We start from the raw sequence: 16,495 nt of genomic DNA, 5'->3' as shown, positions 1-16,495 counted from the left end.
GACTTTCCATCTGATCAAATTCAGAATTCAGTCGAGGTGGCAAAGTATTTGAGGGAGAAGTGCCATGGTAATACTAAGGAAGAAAGGATTACTGCAGTGAGCTGGGCCTTGGCGTTTGTTTACCGTACTCTGCTAGATACTGTGGAGCAGCAGATAGCAGAAAGGGAACAGGGAGATAAGTTAGTTACTATCCCAGTGACCCAGGCTGCAGCTAACATCCCAGGCTCCAGGCTAGCAGCTGAATCAGACAATAGGCCCCAAACCATGGCTTTTGCAGCTAATACAAGAGGTGGAAAGTGTAAAGGCAAGAGCGATCGGAAGGTGGAGGATGATGACGATGATGCAGAAGAAGGACCCTCACCAAAATCAGAGGCCACATCAAGGGGCACAGAATCTGGAGCCAATATTGACTCCTTTTCTCTGAAGGACCTCAGAGGCCTAAGAAAGGATTACAGCCGACAACCTGACGAATCTATTATTAGTTGGTTAGTCCGCCTTTGGGATGCTGCAGGGGAGGTTACGATTTTGGATGGTACTGAAGTGAGGCATTTGGGATCCCTGTCACATGATCCTGCCATCGATCAAGGTGTGATGAGGGGGGCTAACCCTCACAGCCTCTGGGAACGGGTCCTAAGAAGCGTAGCAGAACGGTACCTGTGTACGGATGATCTCTATATGCAGCAGACACGGTGGAAGACCATAGAACAGGGGATCCAACGCCTGAGAGAGATGGCGGTCGCAGAGCTCATTTTCTCAGATGACACAACAACTAGGAATCCGGACCTGGTACCATGCACTCCGGTAATGTGGAGGAAACTTGTGTGACTTGGGCCACCTGAATACGCTTCTGCCCTAGCAATAATGAAGCGAGATGATACATATGAGACTGTGCTCGATATGGCAAAGAAGCTTCGAGCGTACGCAGATGCTGTGCATGGCCCAACTCATGCCAGAATTGCAGCAGTGGAAACCCGACTGCAGAAACTAGAAGACAAAATAGAGGAGAATCATAAGAAACTCCGGGAAGAGATTAAGGAGGACCTTATTCAAATCTCAGCCGTACAAATTAGAAGCCCTGGTGTCCGACGCCGGCGCTCCTTTGATGGGGAGAGAAGGTACATCCCACGGGCTGAGTTATGGTTTTTTCTGCGTGAGTCTGGAGAAGACATGAGGAGATGGGATGGAAAACCCACCACTGCTTTGGCACAACGGGTGCGTGATTTGAAGAAAAGAGAAAGTATAACCAAAAAGATAGCAGCTCCGGTCGCTCGTAGCCGAGATGTTAAGTATGACGATGACGATGACATGTCCAATCCCCTTGAAGGAACTTCCAAGGCATATGCCCAAGGAAAGAAGGACAATCTGGCTTAGAGGGGCCCTGCCTCCAGCCAGGAAGAGGCACGGGAGAACCGGGTTTTTTGGAAGGTGTGGATCAGATGGCCTGGCACATCAGAGCCACAAGACTATGAAGCATTGGTTGACACTGGATCACAATGTACCTTAATGCCATCGGAACACGTGGGGACAGAACCTGTTTCCATTGCTGGAGTGACGGGGGGATCACAACAGTTGACTTTGTTGGAAGCTGAGGTGAGCTTGACTGGGAAGGAGTGGCAGGAACATCCGATTGTGACTGGTCCAGAGGCTCCGTGTATTTTGGGCATAGACTTCCTCCGGAATGGCTACTACAAAGATCCTAAGGGATTCAGGTGGGCTTTTGGAATAGCTGCAGTGGAGATAGAGGGTATTAAACAATTGAATACCTTGTCTGGACTATCAGAGAACCCATCTGCAGTAGGACTCTTGAAGGTAGAGGAGCAGCGAGTGCCAATTGCCACCTCAACAGCGCACCGCAGGCAGTACCGGACGAATCGAGATGCCGTGATCCCCATCCACAAGATGATTCGAGAGCTGGAGAGCCAAGGGGTGGTCAGTAAAACCCACTCACCCTTTAACAGCCCTATCTGGCCCGTGCGAAAATCTGACAGAGAATGGAGATTGACTGTGGACTATCGTGCCTTGAATGAAGTGACTCCACCACTGAGTGCGGCTGTACCGGACATACTGGAACTGCAGTACGAGCTGGAGTCCAAGGCAGCAAAGTGGTACACGACCATTGATATAGCTAACGCGTTTTTCTCCATCCCTCTGGCAGCAGAATGCAGGCCTCAGTTTGCTTTTACATGGAGGGGAGTGCAGTATACCTGGAACCGATTGCCCCAGGGGTGGAAACACAGTCCTACCATCTGTCATGGACTGATCCAGGCTGCACTAGAAGAGGGTGAGGCTCCAGAACATTTACAATATATTGATGATATCATTGTTTGGGGGAACACGGCAATAGAAGTGTTCGAAAAAGGAGAGAAGATAATTCATATTCTCCTGGACGCCGGATTTGCCATTAAGAAGAGCAAAGTCAAGGGACCTGCCCGAGAAATTCAGTTCTTGGGGGTGAAGTGGCAAGATGGACGGCGTCAGATTCCTGCGGATGTTATTAACAAAATCACTCCTATGTCCCCACCAACTGATAAGAAGGAGACACAAGCTTTCTTAGGTGCTATAGGTTTCTGGAAGATGCACATCCCTGAGTATAGTCAGATTGTGAGACCCCTTTATTTGGTTACCTGCAAGAAGAACGACTTCCACTGGGGCCCTGAGCAGCAGCAAGCTTTCGTCCAGATCAAGCAGGAGATCGCTCATGCTGTAGCCCTTGGTCCAGTCAGGACAGGACCATATGTGAAGAACGTGCTCTACTTTGCAGCCGGGAGCCATGGTCTGTCCTGGAGCCTTTGGCAAAAGCTACCTGGCGAGACCCGAGGCCGACCATTGGGATTTTGGAGTCGGAGCTACAGGGGGTCTGAAGAGAACTATACTCCAACAGAAAAGGAAATCTTGGCCGCCTATGAAGGAGTCCAAGCCGCCTCGGAGGTGATTGGTACAGAGGCACAACTCCTTCTCGCACCCCGACTACCGGTGCTGGGATGGATGTTCAGAGGAAAGGTTCCCTCTACCCACCATGCCACCAGTGCTACTTGGAGTAAGTGGATTGCCCTCATTACGCAGCGCGCTCGAATTGGGAAGTTAAATCGCCCTGGGATTCTAGAAATAATTACAAATTGGCCCGAAGGTGAAAGCTTTAGTGTCGCAGATGAGGAGCCAGAGCCAGTGACCCGGGTTGAGGAAGCTCCACCATACAATCAGTTGCCAGTAGAAGAAACACGTTACGCCCTATTCACTGATGGTTCTTGTCGTGTCATAGGGATGAAACAGAGGTGGAAAGCAGCTGTATGGAGTCCCACTCGACGGGTTGCAGAGGCTACTGAAGGAGAGGGTGAATCCAGTCAATTTGCTGAAATCAAAGCTATTCAACTGGCCCTAGGTATTGCAGAGAGAGAGAAGTGGCCAAGGCTCTATTTGTATACCGATTCTTGGATGGCAGCCAACGCTCTATGGGGATGGCTGAAGAGATGGAAAGAGGCCAGCTGGCAGCGCAGAGGAAAACCAATTTGGGCTGCGGAAGAGTGGAAGGATATCGCTACTCGGTTAGAGAAGTTACCTGTGAAGGTTCGCCATGTAGATGCCCATGTCCCCAGAAGTAGAGCTAATGAAGAGCAGCAAAACAACCAGCAAGTACATCAGGCTGCAAAGATAGGGGAGTTGAAGATAGATCTCGACTGGGAGCATAAGGGAGAGTTATTCTTAGCACGATGGGCCCACGATGCCTCAGGCCACCAGGGTAGAGATGCCACCTATAAGTGGGCACGAGACCAAGGGGTGGATCTAACCATGGACAGTATCTCTCAGGTTATTCGTGACTGTGAGACGTGCGCTGCCATTAAGCAGGCCAAGCGACTGAAGCCCCTCTGGTATGGGGGGCGGTGGTCTAAGTACAAATACGGGGAGGCCTGGCAGATTGATTACATCACACTGCCTCAAACCTGCCAGGGCAAGCGCTATGTACTAACCATGGTAGAAGCCACCACAGGATGGTTGGAAACCTACCCTGTGTCCCATGCTACAGCCCGTAACACTATCTTGGGCCTTGAGAAGCAGGTCCTTTGGAGGCACGGTACTCCCAAGAGAATTGAGTCGGATAATGGAACTCATTTTAAAAACAATCTTATTAATACTTGGGCTAGGGAACATGGCATCGAGTGGGTATACCATATCCCCTATCATGCACCAGCTGCAGGGAAGGTGGAAAGGTACAATGGATTGTTAAAAACCACCTTAAAAGCATTGGGTGGGGGGTGTTTAAGAAACTGGGAGCAACATTTGGCAAAGGCTACCTGGTTAGTTAACACTCGAGGTTCCACCAACCGAGCGGGTCCTGCTCAGTCTGAGCTCCTTAATATAGTAGATGTGGATAAAGCCCCAGTGGCCCATGTCAGAGGTTTGTTGGGAAAGACAGTATGGATCAACCCTGCCTCGAGTACAAACAAACCCATCCGTGGGATTGTCTTTGCTCAAGGACCAGGTAATACATGGTGGATAATGCAGAAAGATGGAACAACACGGTGTGTACCTCAGGGAGACCTGATTGTGGGATGAGACTCATATATGAATGTCATTGTTTGTTGAATGTGAGACAGAAGGAAACTGTAAGTGTCAAAGGTCTGAGCAAGTAAGATGAGAGGAATGCGTAAGTGTCAAAGGTGTGAGTAAGTGAAATGAAAGTTTTTTATTGTATGTTCACGATATGGGATAAGGGGTGGAGTGTCGTGGGGTGACAGCCTTCAGCCTTTATCCCAATATCGTGTGTTGTGTCTGGCAGCTGTGCCTTCCCCCCCCCCCCCGGCCGTCTTGCTTGCTGTGGCCGGATGGGGAAGAGGGCGGGGGGGTGTGCCCAGGCACTTTCGCTTTTGGCTTTGGCTGCTTGGCTTGGCTAGCCACTTGCTTGCTTGCTTGCTTACTTGCTTTCTGTTTTTTTTTTTTTGCGCTGTTTTTTTTTTTTTTTTTCCCTTTTCTTTTGTTCTCTCTTTCTTACCCTCCCCTGAAGATACTGGACCGGCTCCGGACCTGGCCTGAGAGCTCCAGGACACCCGAAGCCTGCGACAGAAGCTCGGTGCCCTCACAACACAGTCTGGTCCCTTTTTTTTTCTTGTGTTGGGGAGTGTTCTTTTTGTGACTTGTAAATAAATAGGTTTTGTTTTCCACTTTGCTCCTCCGAGGAATTCCTTCCCGAACCCGGTGTTGGGGGAGGGGTGGTTGGAGGTTTGTTCTGTTTTGGGGGGCTCCCTTTTGGAGATTTCCCCCTAATTTGTCCTAAACCAGGACAAGTCACTATTGAGTCCTCTTCCCTGAAGGACCTTCATGGTCTAAAAAATGATTACACTCAATTACCTGATGAATCTATGATTAGTTGGTTAGTCCATGTTTAAGATGCTTCAGGCAAGGCTACAATTCTAGACAGTACTAAAGTGAGGCATTTGGGATCCCTGTCACATGATTCGGTGACCAACCAAAGAATAATGAGGGAGGCTAACCCTCACAATCTCTGGACATGGGTCCTGAGAAGTGTGACACAAAGATATCTGTGTGCAGACAATCTCTATATACAGCAAACCCAGTAGAAGACCATAGAACAAGGGATTCAACACTTGGGAGAACTAGCAGTGGCAGAGATTGTCTTCTCAGAAGACCTAAACACTGTAAATCTAAATTTAGTACCATATACATCTGTGATGTGGCAAAAACTTATACGGCTTAGGCCACAAGAATATGCTTCTGCTTTAGCAATAATGAAGTGAGATGGAAAGGAGGACACCATGCTTAATATGGCAAAAAAGCTCCAAGCATATGCAGATACTGTGCGTGGCCCAACACATGCAAGAATCGCACCTGTAGAAACACATCTACAGAAACTAAAAAAAAAAAATGATGTTGTTGAGTCAGGGACGGAAAGACTCCAGTCTTCAGGTGGATCAGAAGGCTCAAGAAGAATCTTTGCTAGCAAGAAGCAGCGAGCTTTATAGTCTCACTCGCTAAGTGGGACTGGATTGGTCTCAAAGTAGAAACACCTCACATTATTGGTGACTATGAATAGCACGCTGTGGAGAACCATAACTATAAACAATAGTTACAGAAAGAGAGATAATAATTGTGTGAACTCTTTTGTCTAAGATTCCCAGGCTCAGCCTGGGAGAAATTGTCTCTGTTCTTTCTTCAAATGAACTGAGAATATCCACAACAAAATAGAAGAGAATCACAAAAAACTCAAAGAGGAAATGAAACAGGACTTTTTCCAAATCTCAGCAGTACAGATCAGAAGTTCTGGTACCAAATGCAAATGTCCCCCAAATAGGGAGAGAAGATGCAACCCAAGAGCTGAGCTGTGGTTCTTCCTGCGTGATTTTGGAGAAAACATAAAGACATGAGATGGAAAATCTACCGTTGCTCTGGCACAACAGGTGCTTAAATTGAAAAACAGCAGGACTCAGAGAAGAAGTTCTACTGAAAAGGAAGCAGCTCCAATAGCCCAGAGCCAAACTGCCAGATATAATTATGATGATGACATTTCTAATCCCCTTAAAAGAACCTCCAAAACATATGCACGGAGAAAGAAAGATACTCAGGCTTAGAGGGGCCCTGCCTCTAGCCAAGTAGAGGCTAGGGAAAACCGTGTTTTTTACACTGTGTAGATTCGTTGGCCTAGCACATCAGAACCACAAAAATACGAGGCCTTGGTCGACACTAGTGCACAATGCACATTAATCCCATCAAGACATGTGGGAGAAGAATCTATTTCTATTGCTAGTGTAACAGGGGGATCACAAGATTTTACTTTAGTAGAAGATGATGAGAGCCTGACTGGAAATGAGTGGAAAAATACACCCTATTATGACCAGCCCAGAAGCCCCATGCATTTTGGGCATAGATTACCTCCAAAGTGGGTATTTTAAAGACGCAAAAGGACTCAGGTGGGCATTTGGATAGCGGCTGTAGTGGCAGAGGGCATCCAGCAATTGAAAACCTTGCCTGCACGGTCTGAGGATCCATCTACAGTAAGACTCCTAAAGGTGGAAAAGCAATAAGTACCAATTGCCACCTCAACATCAACAATACAGAACAACTCAAGATTATGTGATTCTCATTCACAAGATGATCCGTGAGCCAGAAAACCAAAGGGTAATCAGCAAAACCCATTCATCCTTCAACAGCCCCATTTGGCCTGTGCGTAAATCTGAAGGAGAATGGAGATTGACTGGACTACCATGCATTGAATGAAGTGACTCCACCATTGAGCGCTGATGTGACGGACATGTTAGAGCTCCAGTATGAGCTTGAGCCCAAGACAGAGAAGTGGTATGCCACTATTGATATTGCCAATGCATTTTTCTCCATTCCTCTGGCAGCAGAATGTAGGCCTCAGTTTGCCTTCATGAGGAGAGAAGTGCAGTACACCTGGAACTGACTGCTCCAGGAGTAGAAGCACAGTCCTACCATCTGCCATGGACTAATCCAGACTGCACTACAAAAGTGTGAGGCTCCACAACATCTACAGTACATCAATGACATCATTGTGTGAGGGAACACAGCAGCAGAAGTGTTTTAAAAAAGAGAGAAAATTGTCCGAATTCTCCTAAAAGCCAGTTTCACCATCAAGAAAAACAAAGTTATGGGACTTGCTCAAGAGATCCAGTTTTGGGGAGTAAAGTGGCAAAATAGACAGCATCAAATTCCCACCGATGTCATCAAAAAGATCACAACGTCTCCACCAACCAACAAGAAACACAAGCTTTCCTAAGCACCATAGGCTTTTATAGAATACATATTCCCGAGTACAGCCAGATTGTGAGCCCTCTCTACCTAGTCACCCACGAAAAGAACACTTTCCAGTGGGACCCTGAACAGCAACAAGCCTTTACCCAAATCAAGCAAAAGATCACTCATGTGGTAGCCCTTGGCCCAGTCAGGACAAAACCAGATATAAAAAACACACCCTGCAGCCAGGAGCCATAGTCTGTCCTGAAGCCTTTGGCAAAAGGTGCCTGGTGAGACTCGATGTCAAACATTAAGATTTTAAAGTCAAAATTACAGAAAGTCTAACACCAACTATACCCCAACAGAGAAGGAAATTTTAGCAGCCTATGAAGGAGTCCAAGCTGCCTCAGAAGTAATAAACACTGAAGCACAACTCCTCCTGACATCCTGAGTACCAGTACTGAGGTAGATATTCAAAGCAAAGGTTCCCTCTACCCACCATGCCACCAATGCCACACAGAGCAAATTAATTGCTCTCATCACACAGGGCACCCATATTAGAAAACTAAATCACCCTAATGCTGCTTCTATGCAGACCACACAGGAGTCGTAAGAGACTCCATGGCAGAACTCTGAAACAGACTGGCTCAGAGGCAGAAGGACAGGGAAGCCCAACAGGGCTGGTTCGAATCCTGGTTCAATCAATCACCATGGCTAACCACTCTGATTTCTACCCTAATAGGTCCATTGGCATTGCTGCCTCTAGCAGTTACCTTCGGACCTTGCCTGCTGAACAAGCTGGTCTCATTCGTTCAGACCCGCCTGGAACGGGCCAACATCCTGTTCATCAGCCGGCGAATCCAACCAGGGACCACTGCCAGCCACAAGTCCTAAACTTGACTGGCGAAAACTTACTCAGGTTTACCAAACCCCTTTTCCTTATCGAAATACAACCTTATACCTCATTTCAGTACCTATATATAGTATATGACTACTATTGAAGTCGGAAGGGAGACGACCCACCTTGCATTGGTCAGCCATCGACTCCAACTTTATTCATCGATCAGACACCTTTTATAACAGTGTTAATTCACTTCATGCATATTGCAAAATCTGAGCTCCTGATAGGTTGTAGAGAAAACTTCAGCACCTCCTTTTGTTTATAATACCTGAAGTTAGTTTACTGAAACCAAGATCAGTGTTCTCACCCTGATATGGAAGGTTCCCAAAACTTTCATATCTATTACCAGACTGACTGTCTGCTCTCAGTAGCAGCCAAGGACAGAACGGTCTGAGAATCTTGCTGTTTACATGAAAGGTGGCTGAGAACCTAATTATTTACAGAATCAAGCCTGGGAAAGGCTGCTCTTTTCCTTTAGCTGAATCCTTTCATGGCCTCTTTCTTTAAGCCATGCTTGAACCAGGCTGTCCACAGACAACCTCATTCATTTGTGAAAAAGGGGGGGAGATGCGGCAGATAGGGCCAGGCGTTCAGAAGATCTCGCGATGTTACGGGAAGACAGGGCCCCTGTTCATATAGAAAAGAAAATTAACATAGGAATGCAGCCCCCTAAACCAGAAGCCAGTAATTTTCCATTTGCCCAGTAAGTTTCCATCCCTTACTAACCATAGATGGTAAAGACAGACCCCCTTTCTGACGTAGATGCCCCTTAGACTATAAAACCCCACGAGAAGAGATAATAAAGGCCTTTGACCGTCCGCCACATTGGTGTAAGCGTGCTCTTTGGCCCGAGCGACCCTGGAAAGAGTGGGTCGCTGTGCTGCCTCCTTAGAACCAGGCCGCCTGCCTTGTATCAGAAGGCAACATCTGGTGCCGAAAACCCGGAAAGCCGATCAGCGCCCGGGGAACGGGGACTCGCCTGGACGGGAGACGGCGGCTGTAGCGACGGGCCCGACTACAGCGGGGGGGACGCCCCCGGACCAGCACGGAACACGGAATCCATTGCGAAGGTCGTAACAGATATGCATGCACAATTGGGGATAGAATGTAAAATTAAGGATTTAACTCTCGCATTGCCGAGACTCATTAAGCTTGGGGCTATAGAAAGCCCCGCGGATATCCTACATCCGGGGGTGTGGGACGATTGCACAAAGGCCCTAGCCGAAGACACTATGTTGTCGAGCTCAGGGAAAGCCCTAAAATCCTGGGGCAAAGTTATCCAGGCTCTGCAAAAAGCTCGACAAGAGCAGGAAACCTGGAAAGCCGCACAAACCTGCTTGCTGGCCCCCCCGCAGCCCGGGGTAGGTGCGGCGACACAGACTGCGGAGATTCTTGACCCGGGCGGTCTTGCGGGGGAGGCGCGGTCGGCGGAAACCCCTCAGAGAGCGGACTCACCATCGGAGGGGGGAGGACACACACAGGCGTTCTGACGGGGGTTGGCGGAGGAGGCGCGGAACGCGGCCAAACCCGCCGGGACCGGCGGGGACTCACCGCCGCCGTATGCGTTTCAAAATGGCGCTGAAGCACATGGCGAGGGCGGAAGTAAGGAGGCGAGGGGCGGAAATGCAGTCAGCGCGCTCCAGAACGCACGCGCGGGAGAAGGGGCGGCCCCCGCGGTACGCGTAAGACCAATCAAAGCGCTCTATTCAAAGTAAGTCCTTATAGGGCAAGAACCTCCCCCAGCAGGAGGCGGGGGGACCCCAGGGGGAGGGAACGGGCCGACCCCCGCAGGAGGGGGCGGGGTCGGAGCCCGGGAAAAAGGCAGAGCAGCCCAGAAGTGCTGACGCACTCTACTTCCGCCTCTGACTCGGTCTGGGACGAGAGGGAGTCAGGGAGTTCGGATTCAGATTCTAGCTTTAACAGAGGGAGATCAGTGGCATACAAGGTTTCTTGTCACAGGGCTCCCACGTGGGTGAAGGGCTCATCAGAGAAAGACCGGGCTCCGCTTACAGATTGGCGGAAAATAAAAATGTTTTGCGTGGAGTGGAGCCCCTCTGCCAACCTAGTGTTCCCAGTCCACGTGGGGGGGCCGGCAATAATCAACGGAGGACTTACTCCCCTGTAAACCCAAAGGAAATCCAAGCAATAATCAAAGCGATTGCAGACAAGGGAATTAATTCTGCCATGGTTACCACACTCATTGACGGCGTTTTCGGAGGGGATGATATAGTGCCTTTTGATATTAAACAGACGTGTAGAATGATTTTTGATGGCACGGGGATGATAGATTTTAAACAGGAGTGGGAAGATCAATGCACAAAGGAGCTAGCCCTGGTAACGGGACTTGACCATCCGCTCCACGGCTCCAGTGTACAAAGACTGATGGGGAGATACCCTACCATGATCACACCCCAGGCACAGGCTGAGGGCTTGCGGGCCCATGAGGTTATGACAACCACCCGTGCTGCCCGGGAAGCTATCCGTGCTGCTTCCAAAGTAGTAGCCAGTCCATCCCCATGGTCAACTATTAAAGAGAGTGAGAGTGAGAGCTTCACTCAGTTTGTGGACAGGCTTCAGGCAGCATTAGACTCCTCCTCGTTGCCGTCGGAGGCTAAGGGTCCCGTGCTGGCAGACTGCCTGCGCCAGCAGTGTAACTCAGTCACCAAGGACATTTTAAGGTCACTGCCACCTGGGTCTAATACAGCAACCATGATCAGACACGTTACAAAGGAAGAACACCTGGCTACCATCCAAGCAGCAGTTCACACTGCAATAACCAGTGTGATGGCATGCCTTAAGTGTGGCCAGGCAGGCCACCTGGCAGTAAACTGCCCCCAGCCAAGGCGCCTATCAGCAGCTGCTCCACCACGCCAAGGGGGACTTAGGGGACCATGCTGGGCATGTGGAAAGAAGGGGCACTTGGCTAAGGAATGCAGATCCAGGCTTCAGGGAAATGGGAAAGGGGGGGGCAGCTGGGCCGTGTCCAGCCCCCTCCCATATGGAATATGCAGCGGCCCAGCTACAGCAACCCCCAGTGGGGCAGGGGACCCTCATATCCTATCCCCCCACAGGGAGTAGCCAATTTTGCATCCCTGCCTAGGGTGCAATGGCAAAGCTATGCAACACCCTCAGCACCCTCACACCCCCCCGCCACAACCTGCACCGGTGGTACAGGGCCAGCAGGAGACGCCCCAGAGCGGGATCCCTGGGTGGCCTTGGCCATGAAAATAGGGAGGGAATCCTTGATGGTGTGGGGGACATGCCGGCTTTATGGCAATCAGGATTCCCATGTCATAGGGTTACAGTTCTGGGCGGACACGGGTTCAGACTGCACGATTAATCCCCAAGCACATTGGCCCGGACATTGGCAATTCAAAGAAGTCCCTCCAGTGAACGGAGTGGGAGGGCAGTCTCGGGCATGGAAAAGCACCCAGCTGGTGGCTATAACACTTCACATGAAAAAGGAACCAGAACAGACAGTCGCGATCCACCCATACATACTGCAAAACTCTCCACTCCTGTTAGGAAGGGACGTTCTTTCCATGCTAGGATTCCGGATTACAAATTTATCCTAAGGGCCACTGCCGTACACCCTCCGCTGCTGATCAAATTGACCTGGAAATCATCAGACCCCGTATGGGTCGAGCAGTGGCCCCTGACAGAGCCTCAAGCGGCAGCCTTGCTGGAACTGGTCGACCGCGAACTGCAAAAGGGTCACATAAAACCCTCCATCAGCCTATGGAACACCCCTGTATTCGTGATCCCCAAAAGGTCCGGAGAAGGCTATCGTCTCATCCACGACCTGAGAGAGGTAAACAAGGCGATCCAACCCATGGGTCCAGTCCGGACACTGCTACCCACGAACTCAGCCATTCCCACAGGGCAGCCGTGCACAGTGCTAGACATCAAGGACTGTTTCTTCTCAATACCCCTGCACCCTGAGGACAGAGAACTATTTGCATTTTCCGTGGCATTCCGAAATGGCGAACGGCCTAACCTCCGCTTCCAATGGCGGGTATTGCCACAGGGACTTGTAAACAGCCCTGTCATATGCCAAAAAACTGTGGACAAAGCACTGATGCCAGTTTGACACTCCCATCCCACCGCAACCATAATTCAGTACATGGACGACATCCTGGTAGCAGCTCCATCGGCAAGCGAAGTAGATCACCTGGTATCCACAATCACGGAAACCCTTCAGGCCAACGGCTTTGAGATCGCAAGCGCAAAGATCAAGAGAGGACCCTGCGTGACCTTCCTGGGAGTGGGGATCAAAAACTCCTACGTGACACCCACCGAGGTGAAAGTCAGTTGAGACGTCAAAACACTACACGACGTGCAACGCCTGGTGGGATCACTGCAGTGGCTTCGCAACATCGTCCTGATCCCTCCTGAGGTCATCGACCCCCTATATTACCTCCTGAAAGGAAAGCACCCCTGGGAACCCAAGGAGCTGACACCGCAAGCAACGAGCTCCCTCGACTTCATCGAAAGCCAGATGTCCACGGGCACACTCGCCAGGTGGAACCCAGCCATGCCACTGGACTTATACGTTCACTTTACACCGAGCGGGGGAGTGGGAGCACTGGCTCAAGGACCTTCTGAAAAGGCCCGACCGATTCAATGGGTGGTTCTCGGAAGACCTGCTCATGCCTTCTCCCCGGGAATCGAATGCATCTCTAACCTCATCATGAAAGGCAGGAAACTCGCTTTGAAACACCTAGGGACTGAGCCGACAAGCATCCACCTTCCGTTTCGCAAGCAACCGACTACGGAGTCAGCCACAATATCTGAGTACCTAGCCCTTGCTCTCACCGGCTTCGGAGGAGAAATCTCCTACTCCTCCAAACCACCCTGGACTCAGCTGCTGACCATTGTCGACATGGACATACCGCCAAAGGTCATGGACCGACCGCAGCCAGGACCGACGGTCTTCACAGACGCTACCTCCATGACTTCAACCGCAGCAGCAGTGTGGCAGGCAGGAGAGCAATGGCATTGCGTCAAAGCATGTGACCCCACACTGTCAGTGCAACAGCTGGAGGCGACAGCAGTCGTCTTGGCGTGCGGACTCTTTCAAGAGGAACACCTTAACATAGTAACGGACTCTATATTCTTGGCAAGGCTTTGCCTAGCCATGGCAGGACGAGGAGTGTCGACATCAGCAGCAGCCCTAATGCTGGAAGAAGCACTCTCCTCGCGACAGGGCACCGTGTCATTCACGTTAACAGCCACGACCCAGTCAAAGGTTACTTCCAGATCGGCAACGACAAAGCGGACGCCGCAGCAAAAGGCGTATGGACGTTGCAGGAAGCTCGTCAGCTGCACGAGTCGCTCCACATCGGAGCCAAAGCACTGGCGAAGAGATGCGGGATCCCGACCGCAGACGCAAAACACTTGGTAGCCACTTGTCCTCATTGCCAGAAGTCACCCCTATGGACCTGTGGGGTCAACCCGAGAGGTCTCAAGCCTTCAGAGATCTGGCAATCGGACTTCACCTGGTGTGAACTACTGAAGCCCCGAGCGTGGCTTGCAGTGACAGTGGACACTTATAGCGGAACAATCATAGCCACACAGCACCCCAAAACAAACTCCAAGGCCACAATTCAGCACTGGCTGACAGTCATGGCTTGGCTTGGTATCCCCAAGCAGATCAAAACGGACAACGGGTCCAATTTCACCTCCAAACCAGTACAGGAATTCGCCTCAAAATGGGGCATCACATTAGTGCAAGGTATCCCGTATAACAGTACCGGGCAGGCCATTGTAGAGAGAGCAAACCAGACCCTGAAAACCAAACTAGAAGTATTAGGCAAAGGCAGAGGGCTTTGCCAATGCCATTCCCTCGGGAGATCAAGCGCGTATGCTGGCAACCGCTTTGCTAGCACTGAATCAGTTCCCTAGGGGAGATGAAACAAACAGTCCCGTTCAAAAGCACTGGGCCACCGGAGCGCTAGAGGAGGGCCCACAGGTGGTAATTAGAAACGAGCTGGGCGAATGGGAACGGGACTGGAGGCTGATGATTACAGGGAGAGGGTACGCAGCTGTCAAAAAGGACGGCAAAGTCAGGTGGTGTCCACTTAAGTCAATTTAGCCCGACCTTCATAACAAGCAGGATGAGACTGACGAGAATTGCGAGTTTCTGTTTACAGGACATGCTCATAGGACGTCCTCGTGACGCGTACATGCCCATCCCAGAGGAAAGTGACAGACCAACAAGCCGCCAGGCAGCGCCCGAGAGACCCGCACGAGTGAGACCCAAGCATCAGCGGTGTTTCTGTGTGATTTTGCTGTTGGGGCTTGTTGCCAGAGGACAAGCCAGCCCAGATCACTACCCCCATCGGCCTTTCAGGTGGGTCATATGTCACCTTAGTAGTGACAAGGTGCTCAGGGGAACCACCACACCAAACACCCCATCCTTCGTGCTCCGCGTTACCGACCTGTTCCCAGGACAACCAAAGGTAGACCCCAATTCCCCACACGCCACACACATGTACCTATCCTACTGGTGCCCAGTCTCAAACCCAGGAAAAAGCTACTGCAATCACCCAGGGTGGGGATATTGTGGGCACTGGGGCTGCGAAACCATTGTTACAGACCGTCGGGGCCTGGGTGGGATCCACAAGAGCCCGACAAATTCTTACAGTTCACCTGGGCACCCAGGGGCTGCAAAACACCCGTCTTCCTCCAGGGAAGCTTTTATCGCAATCACCATAAAATCCCAAAAATTCGGAAATGCACTAGCTATAACATGACAGTCTTGCAGCCACATCACCCCAGTTGGGCCATAGGCCGAACGTGGACAGTAGTCCTTCAAGGGTCAAAAGAAAGTGTAAATGTGCGAATTATCAGGCTCCAACCGTCAGCGCCCCGAGCGGTCGGACCAAACAAAGTGATTAAAAGCGTGCCAAAAGGGAAAAACGCAACCTACCCTAAAACCTTACCCACTGGAGTCAGCAAAGTCCCAACCGGCCATGCGGAAGCCTTTTAGACAGACTGCACAGCCAGGTCGGACTCAGACCCAATCCTTCGTATGTTAGAAGCTACCTTTATATCCCTGAATGAATCCAACCCTAACCTAACCGAATCCTGCTGGCTTTGCTACGATGTCAAACCCCCCTTTTATGAAGGAATCGCTTTAAACACTCCCTTCAGTTACTCCACAGCCGATGCCCCTCAACAGTGCAGATGGGAAACCCCTCGGAAAGGAATCACCCTGAGTCAAGTCACAGGCCGGGGCAGATGCTTTGGCATTGCAACCCTAGCTAGGCGGAAAGGCAACGTCTGCACCAAAGTTGTCAAGCCTAACAGGAAAAACAATAAGTGGGTAGTCCCATCCGCACCTGGGATGTGGATTTGCCAGCGATCTGGAGTGAGTCCCTGTGTGTCCCTTGCCAAATTTGATGACTCTAACGACTTTTGTGTCCAAGTTCTGATTGTTCCTAGGGTCCTGTACCACTCAGACGAAGAAGTGTACCACCTTTTTGAGGAACCCAGCCGGCTCCACAAAAGAGAAATAATAACAGGTGTAACTATCGCGATGTTACTAGGTTTAGGAGCAGCAGGAACGGCAACGGGTGTCTCAGCCCTAGCGACACAGCACCAAGGACTCTCCCAGCTGCAAATGACCATCGATGAGGACCTGCAAAGGATCGAGAAATCCATTTCCTTCCTGGAGAAGTCAGTCTCCTCTCTCTCGGAAGTGGTCTTGCAGAACAGGTGAGGTCTGGACCTCCTGTTCATGCAGCACCCTAAGATTTTGAAAATAATTATCAATTAGCCTGAAGGTAAAAACTTTAGTCTCACTAACACTCTTCCTGGTGTCACCAACTGCATTAATAATTTTCTAACTAAATTTTCTTTTATATGTATTTAAAACCGAATATACCA

Source organism: Zonotrichia albicollis, chromosome W (genome assembly GCF_047830755.1).
Source record: "Zonotrichia albicollis isolate bZonAlb1 chromosome W, bZonAlb1.hap1, whole genome shotgun sequence".
Taxonomy (NCBI): domain Eukaryota; kingdom Metazoa; phylum Chordata; class Aves; order Passeriformes; family Passerellidae; genus Zonotrichia; species Zonotrichia albicollis.
Note: the sequence above shows the minus strand (reverse complement) of the source record.